At 35.5% G+C, this 7,373-nt stretch overlaps 1 long non-coding RNA gene across 2 annotated transcripts; it reads right to left on the minus strand.

Annotated features, from left to right (window-relative positions):
• Positions 1-737: 737 nt before the first annotated feature.
• Positions 738-6,098, minus strand: LOC149108002 (uncharacterized). Of its 2 annotated transcripts, none has more exons than XR_016209083.1 (2): positions 5,196-6,098; positions 738-2,675 (listed from the first exon to the last, which is right to left on the minus strand). It is a non-coding gene; the product is annotated as an uncharacterized LOC149108002 (long non-coding RNA). The 2 variants fall into 2 exon arrangements; XR_016209082.1 differs by having other exon boundaries at positions 5,544-5,875.
• Between the last annotated feature and the right edge of the window lie 1,275 nt (positions 6,099-7,373).

Raw genomic sequence — 7,373 nt, forward strand, 5'->3', positions numbered from 1 at the left:
AAAACAGGAGCCTGTAAATAACGTGTAAATCAAAAAAGGGAGCCTGTAAGTAACATGTAAATCGAAAAAGGGAGCTTGTAAATAACGTGTAAATCGAAAAAGGGAGTCTGTAAATAACATGGAAATCAAAAAAGGAGCCCATAAAGAACATGTAAATCGAAAAAGGGAGCCTGTAAATAACATGTAAATAGAAAAAGGGAGCCTGTAAATAACATGTAAATAGAAAAAGGGAGCCTGTAAACAACATGTAAATCGAAAAAGGGAGCCTGTAAATAACATGTAAATGGAAAAAGAGAGCCTGTAAATAACATGGAAATTGAAAAAGGGAGCCTGTAAATAACATGTAAATCGAAAAAGGGAGCCTGTAAATAACTTGCAAATCGAAAAAGGGAGCCTGTAAATAGCATGTAAATGGAAAAAGAGAGCCTGTAAATAACATGGAAATCGAAAAAGGGAACCTGCAAATAACATGGAAATTGAAAAGGGGTGCCCGTAAATAACCTGTAAATTGAAAAAGAGAGCCTGCATATAACATGTAAATCGAAAAAGGGAGCCTGTAAATAGCCTGTAAATTGAAAAAGGGAGCCTGCAAATAACCTGTAAATTGAAAAAGGGAGCCTGCAAATAACCTGTAAATTGAAAAAGGGAGCCTGTAAATAACATGTAAATCAAAAAAGGGAGCCTGGAAATAACCTGGAAATCGATAAATAACTTGTAAATAATAACTTGAAGAAAAATGCATGGAATGTACTGTTTTATTGTAATCAAATCTGTTGACCTTAATTATAATAGTAGAAAACATGCAAATTTATACAGAATCAGAAATTTATTGCAATCAGAACAAACTCAGTAAAATTCAAATAGTTTTTGTATGCCATGAATAAGGTTTACAATGTACACATTACAACAAATAAAACATGTTTTCTTTTCTTTCTATCCATAACAAGACGACTTAAATGTAATTTTGTGCATGGCCGAAATATTTTAAAATACCATGACTGAGCTCCTTTAACCGAATTCAAGCACTTTTCAAGAAGACTGCTAAAATTCAAGACCTTTTCAAGATTGTGTAAAACCATGTCATATTCAACTCTATTTGATTCATAAATAATAAAATGATTAAGAACTATACTGTTGTCAGCTACAACTAGTGAAAATTGTGCAATTTAGGCATATTACTAAATTAAAATTGTTTGCAAATGGATACCTGTCTTAAATATATACTAAATTCACAAAGTCAAATGTAACATAATGATAATACCTTTGTCATAAAATGAATGAATAAACTGTTTTTTTCTTACTAAGTAATTAATGTAGGATTAAATTAGCCTTAATAATTATTATGAAAAATGTGGGAGACACGATGGCCTCATAGTTACATGTAGTGCGCTCAACTCCTGATCGAGCGGTCCGGGTTCAAGCCCTAGGCGGGTACATTCTGTTGTGTTGTTGGGCAACACACGTTACTCTCAGTGCCTCTCCACCCAGGTGTATAAGTGGGTATCAGCAAATTTAATGGTGGGGTAACCCTGCAATGGACTGGCATCTCATCCAGGGGGAGTAGAAATAGTCCTAGTTGCTTCCTGCTACAGAAAGCGGGATAAGCTCCAGTCTGTTGGGCCACGTGGCTCATATGCAGACTTTACCTTTACCTTATTATGAAAATTACTGCAATGTAAGTGTGAAATATTGATCAACTTTTTTCATAGAGTGAATTGTTCTTTTGAAATAACAGAAAATAGGGAGAAAAAACATTTGCCACAAGATAGAGATTGACATTTTAAATTCATCATAAAAACATTCATGCCAAAGGAATACTACATTGCATAACATAAAACAAGGCTTCTGACATCTTTTAGGCTATGTTTACAAAGTCACAGTTTCCTTCTTTTTCCAAAACTGTACGGAATCCAAACAGGACAAACATTTTGGACCCCTGACAAAACATTCACTGTAAACAATATTCAAAATTTTACTTTTTCTTTTTGTGATAAAAAAAACTGTACTGTAAAACAAAAATTCATAGGGACCTGTTGAAATTGAAAGGCCTATCTAGTACCATAGTTCCCATAACACATCATAAGTTAATAAATTATTGTTCTGGTACTACATGTATGTAAACATAGCCTTTGCTTTTTATGATGAAATCTTATAGCTGCTGTATTGAACAATAAGTATCAACCTAGCAATCTAAGATATTCAAATTTAATGCTAATTCACTAACACAGGTACAGTGTAGGTGATACTTCAAAGCATTAAAAATAATGTTTAAAGTGGTTGAATTTATGCCAGAAAGTGTTGAAGGTCACCATGTTAGACTGTAATGCACCAGGGGCCCATTTCTCGAAGGTCCCAAAAAGTTTTTGCACCCAGAAAGCTATACCAAAATCTGAAATCTTATGCTTACAGAGCTGTTTTATTGGCTTATTCTCAATATGAACAGAGGTTTCCTTCACACAAGAAGTTTCAGGCATATACAGCTCTTAGTTTTTAGACACAGCTCAATTAAAGATGGCTTTGTGGGCCTGAAAAGTTTCCAGGGCCTTCAAGAAATGGACCTTGGACCCCTTATAGAGTCATAGGTACTGTAGACTTCTCAGTAGCTGATTTTTTCCTGATCAAGCATCAATGCCAAGGAGTATGCATGTATTGACCACTCTCAATTTTACTTCATCCTACAAGTAACATAAAACATTTCGTTAAATAAGATAAGTTATGTCTGAGTATGAATCAGCAAATTCTATGTATGATATCAATCAGCGAATTTTACACTGGAGTTATTATTTTGTTTCTTATCATTCCAATTTATACTGTGACATTTGAAATCGAACTGTAGCCGGTCATGTTGACCGGTCAAAGTAATTTTAGCTCGGTCACATCTCATTTCTGACTGGTCAAGATATTTACGAAAAAATCAAGTACACATAATGTGAGCCAAATTAAACCCACAAACATAGTTTGTTTGTTCCAGTCACTGCTAGACCGTTTAAAGATTGGCTTAATATTTTTCTGAACAAATTTAACCCCAGTCACTCGAATGGCATTCCTATCGATCTTGAACGCATGACAAACAGCAAGCGAATGGTCTTTAGCTGTTCGAACAGATACATGTATGCATTGGTGTATGTTTTCGTTAGAGGTCATAATAAAAAAGAGATAAAAACTCTCAGATTTACAGTTGGGGATTTGATTGTTTATTCAAGAATGAACAACATGACCGTCTCAACATGACATGACTGGTCAACATGACCGGCGAGTGAAGTTTTTGGCCGGTCAAGTCACCATTCTGGCCAGACATTGCCCGTTGACCGGCCATTATTTTGAGCCCTGAATATTCATCAATCAAACAGATCTTACATCTACATCTGTAGCTACTGTGTGACAAAAAATTTGCATCTCTGATTGGAAGGCACTGAATGTCAGAGGATGTAGAAGAACTAAACTCAAAATCTGTGGCAGTAACTATTCAATGTTCACTATCTCCTACATTGTAATATTCATGCACAATAAATCAAACTCCTATCAAACAATGTTTAAATAATAAGTCGAGTTATTTGCAGGCACAATTTGATTGTTTCTTACGTGCACTTATGCTCTATTGGTGGACACAGGTACAGATGATGTCATAAAAGTTTGTTTTTGTTTCTTTGTTATGTATTACGAAGCAGACAGATTCTATGTTGTCGTGCATCTGTTCAGTAATAGATCACAGAAGACATCAAAATGTGGTAAAAACATCAGTGACACATGCCTGAAAAATTCACAAATTCTGTGACACACCCTGGTAATGGCTTATGTGATTATTTTTTGTTTTTACCACATTTTGATGTTATCTGTGATCTACTCAAGGCAAGAAAAAACCCAGGTCTGATTTGCTAGCCAAGTAAATTTTGCTCTTGGGCAAGCGAAAATAGAAGTGCAGTGGCCCAGTGGGCAAGTGAAATTACAATGTAGCGTCAGTAATCTTGTGAGTCTGACTAAAAATGCTAGCTTGATAAATGATAATTTCCAGTCATTCCATTTCAAAACTTAAGACCTAAAGATTAGTTAATTATTAGGTTGAAAGCAAGAATTAGTTTGGAATCCGAGTGTACCTCATTCGCATTTGTCCTCTGATTTCCTTACTGGCCACCACACTGGCAACTAATATTTAAGTGGGGCAAGTGAAAACTGAAATTGACTGGCCCACTGGGCAAGTGACTTACAATTTTTTTTCCTGCCCTGCTACAGATGCATGAACAGATGCATGACACATGAAACCTACATGTATTTGGTAAGAGCCCAATTTTGTACAAGTAAAATGTACAGCTGTAACAGGTCTCTAAAATGCTGTCTGGTCATCCCAGGGTAAGGCAATCGATTGAAATCGATCCATAAATTGATATAAATCAATAAATTGAAATTAATGTAAGTGTTATCAGTGCTATCAATCAATTGAAAGAAATTCATACTCACATGCTAGAAAAGTTTCAAGTTATTAGTTTGATTTTACCAAATTTATCAGTCATTAGAGAATCAATTGAAAGTTGGTCTCTCTTTGTTAGTTCACCTAAACTGTAGAAAAATTGTGTCCCTCAACACAATGTTTGATTGTAACTTTTTTATGTAGATTTCAAAGGCACTACCAAAAACCCCCAAAACATAGTCCCTGATACATGTATGCCAGCAAAATATTGTTTACGAGATACAATGCTATGTTTTTACGCAATTGTATTCATGATTTCATATTTCACTTTAAATCTTTTGTTCATTTCTTTCTTATTAAATGTTGCTTAAAAGATAAGCTAGTATCAGCAAAATTGATAATGCTTATTGAAAATTTGATCACAATCGATGACTCATGACGAATCCTTTTATTGATTTCTGATATCATTGACTAATTTCTATTGATTTTTATGAAATAATCGATTGACTATACTGTGTCGTCCAAGACAAGTTGATTTTCCTGCCTGGGCAAGTTACTCTTCCTTTTTTTCAAGTCCTGTGTAGTTTTCACGACAGTTTGAGGTACATGCATACCTCTTTATAAAGTATCATAGTGTTTTTTTTTTTGTGAAAGAAAATACCACAACATTTAACTTACTACAGTATCAGCACCAGTGGGTGCAATGTCCATGTACAGTTGTGTATAACAGCATATTGTAACTTGCATGTAGGTACAACTGTAGACACTTGAGTAACTTCAGAATACTTACTCTAGCATAAGAGAAATTTCTCTGCTGAAGATGGCACATTACATTTTAGCTTACTAGCATTCACATCAGAGGGCAACATAACCTTACAAGAGCATGCATCAGAAAGAATCATGAGGTGCATATAAGCCAATAACAAATGCCGCATGCTCATGCTCAGTTATCGAGAACAGATAATAACAGATAATAAAGCTCTTTATGCACGGCAGGTAAACATCACCAAAGTCGATTCCACAAGCAATGTAACTTCTCCTTGATAATGACACATTCACAACCAAAGGCAAAACGAAATGTATACGTATCTTGACGTTACTTTACTCTGCTCGTTCAATTTATGCAAAACTTGCTTACCTGTTGTTTTTGTTGCCTGTAATCACTATCTTCAACTTCTGGGTAACGGTAAACTTTGCCTTGAAACCGTGCACGGTGACGAAGCGAAGGTAGAGTGGATTTTGGCCCGCTAAAACAGAGCTCGAGTTCGATGCAAGTTCCAACGAACTGCCAAACATGGCGGGAGAACCGAGAGAACCTGGTACCTAACATGAAGACCGCTGATTCCTGCTTGTTGGAGATCGGACACTCACAAGGCTGGTATGCTCTTATAAAGGGACTGGGATAACAGTGATGGCAATGAAAGCACAAAACGGTAGAAATCACCAAAAAAAAACAACAACAACAACAACAAAACAAAAAAAACAAAGAAACAGTGAACATGCAAGGGCAGACTTAGCTGTATTAATCTTACTTGTAGAATGTTCATGTTTCGGAATATTTAACGCTCTAAATCGATGATATTTCGTTCATTCTCAGCGGTTCAGGGGCACAACTGTGACCTCGAACTTTCGCGATATGAGAAGTTTAATGTTTGTTGTTTTCGGATTGTTAAAAATGTCATTTTGGGTACCGAAAAAAATTCAGCTATCATTTTCGGAAAGGCGATAAGACCTAACGTTTTCCGGAAATGGACAAAAAAGCCCTAATAAGTTCGAGAATACTCAAGCTCATCTAGAACAACCGAACAGATAAATGTTTTTTTGCGCAACCTAAAATTAACCTACAGAGCTTTGAAAGTACACCAGATAGCCTAAAACAGCGTTGAAAAGCATTCGAGAGGAAACGGTCGTTGGGTGTCCCTTATGGTTCCCTGCCTAACCTAACTCCGCGTCAGTTCAAACTCGGTCACCAGGGCTCTTTCCGTCTTGAACTCACACAACACGTGACGCTTTCATGGACCTTCATGAATAAATACGTACGTGTCCGAGAATTAATTTTTCTCTTTTCTAGAGACGTAAGCTTGGGACGCCTGCATGTGCAGTAACAATTCTAGTTTTATTTTGTCGTTATGGATGCGCGGAAAGTTCACAAGAAGACAGCTTAATTATTGCGGTGTCGCACCCGTGCAACTTCTAGGTTTTCCATTTACATGGTTTTTACATGTTTCTTACAGGCTCCCTTTCTTTCATTTACATTGTTTTTACATGTTTCTTACAGGCCCCCTTTTTTCATTTACATGCTTTTTACATGTTTCTTACAGGCCCCCTTTTTTCATTTACATGCTTTTTACATGTTTCTTACAGGCCCCCTTTTTTCATTTACATGGTTTTTACATGTTTCTTACAGCCCCCCTTTTTTCATTTACATGGTTTTTACATGTTTCTTACAGGCCCCCTTATTTCATTTACATGGTTTTTACAGGGTTACAAACATAACATTTCCAGACTTTTTACAGCATTCGCTTGAATTATTTACACGTTCCTCACGTGGTTTAGCAAAGCAATTTACATGTTTTTTACAAAGGCAGATACTGTAAAAGTGCGTAAAATATTTTACAGGTTTTTACATGTTCTTCAAATGATCATTGTCGACAAAGACAATGTAAATCACTATTTACAGAACATTTACATGCTGTACTAAAAGCTGTAAATTTCCTGGAATTTTATTTTACAAAACCCTAACATGTAAATTGTAATTTACAAAGAATGTAAATCAAGATTTACATACTGTAAATTAAAATTGACATGTCCATGTAAATTTTCAACTTTTCCAGTGTAATATAGTCTTAAAATAATGAACACCTGTTAAGGTCATTCCACTGAAATAGAACCTGCACTGAGATTTTTGTGAAACTTTGCCTATTGATTGTTTATATTATAGGAACTTAAATTTTGAAATAAAAATGAG

This window comes from Orbicella faveolata, unplaced genomic scaffold (assembly GCF_042242905.1).
Source record: "Orbicella faveolata isolate gen_17 unplaced genomic scaffold, um_ofav_v1 contig_26, whole genome shotgun sequence".
NCBI classification, from domain to species: domain Eukaryota; kingdom Metazoa; phylum Cnidaria; class Anthozoa; order Scleractinia; family Merulinidae; genus Orbicella; species Orbicella faveolata.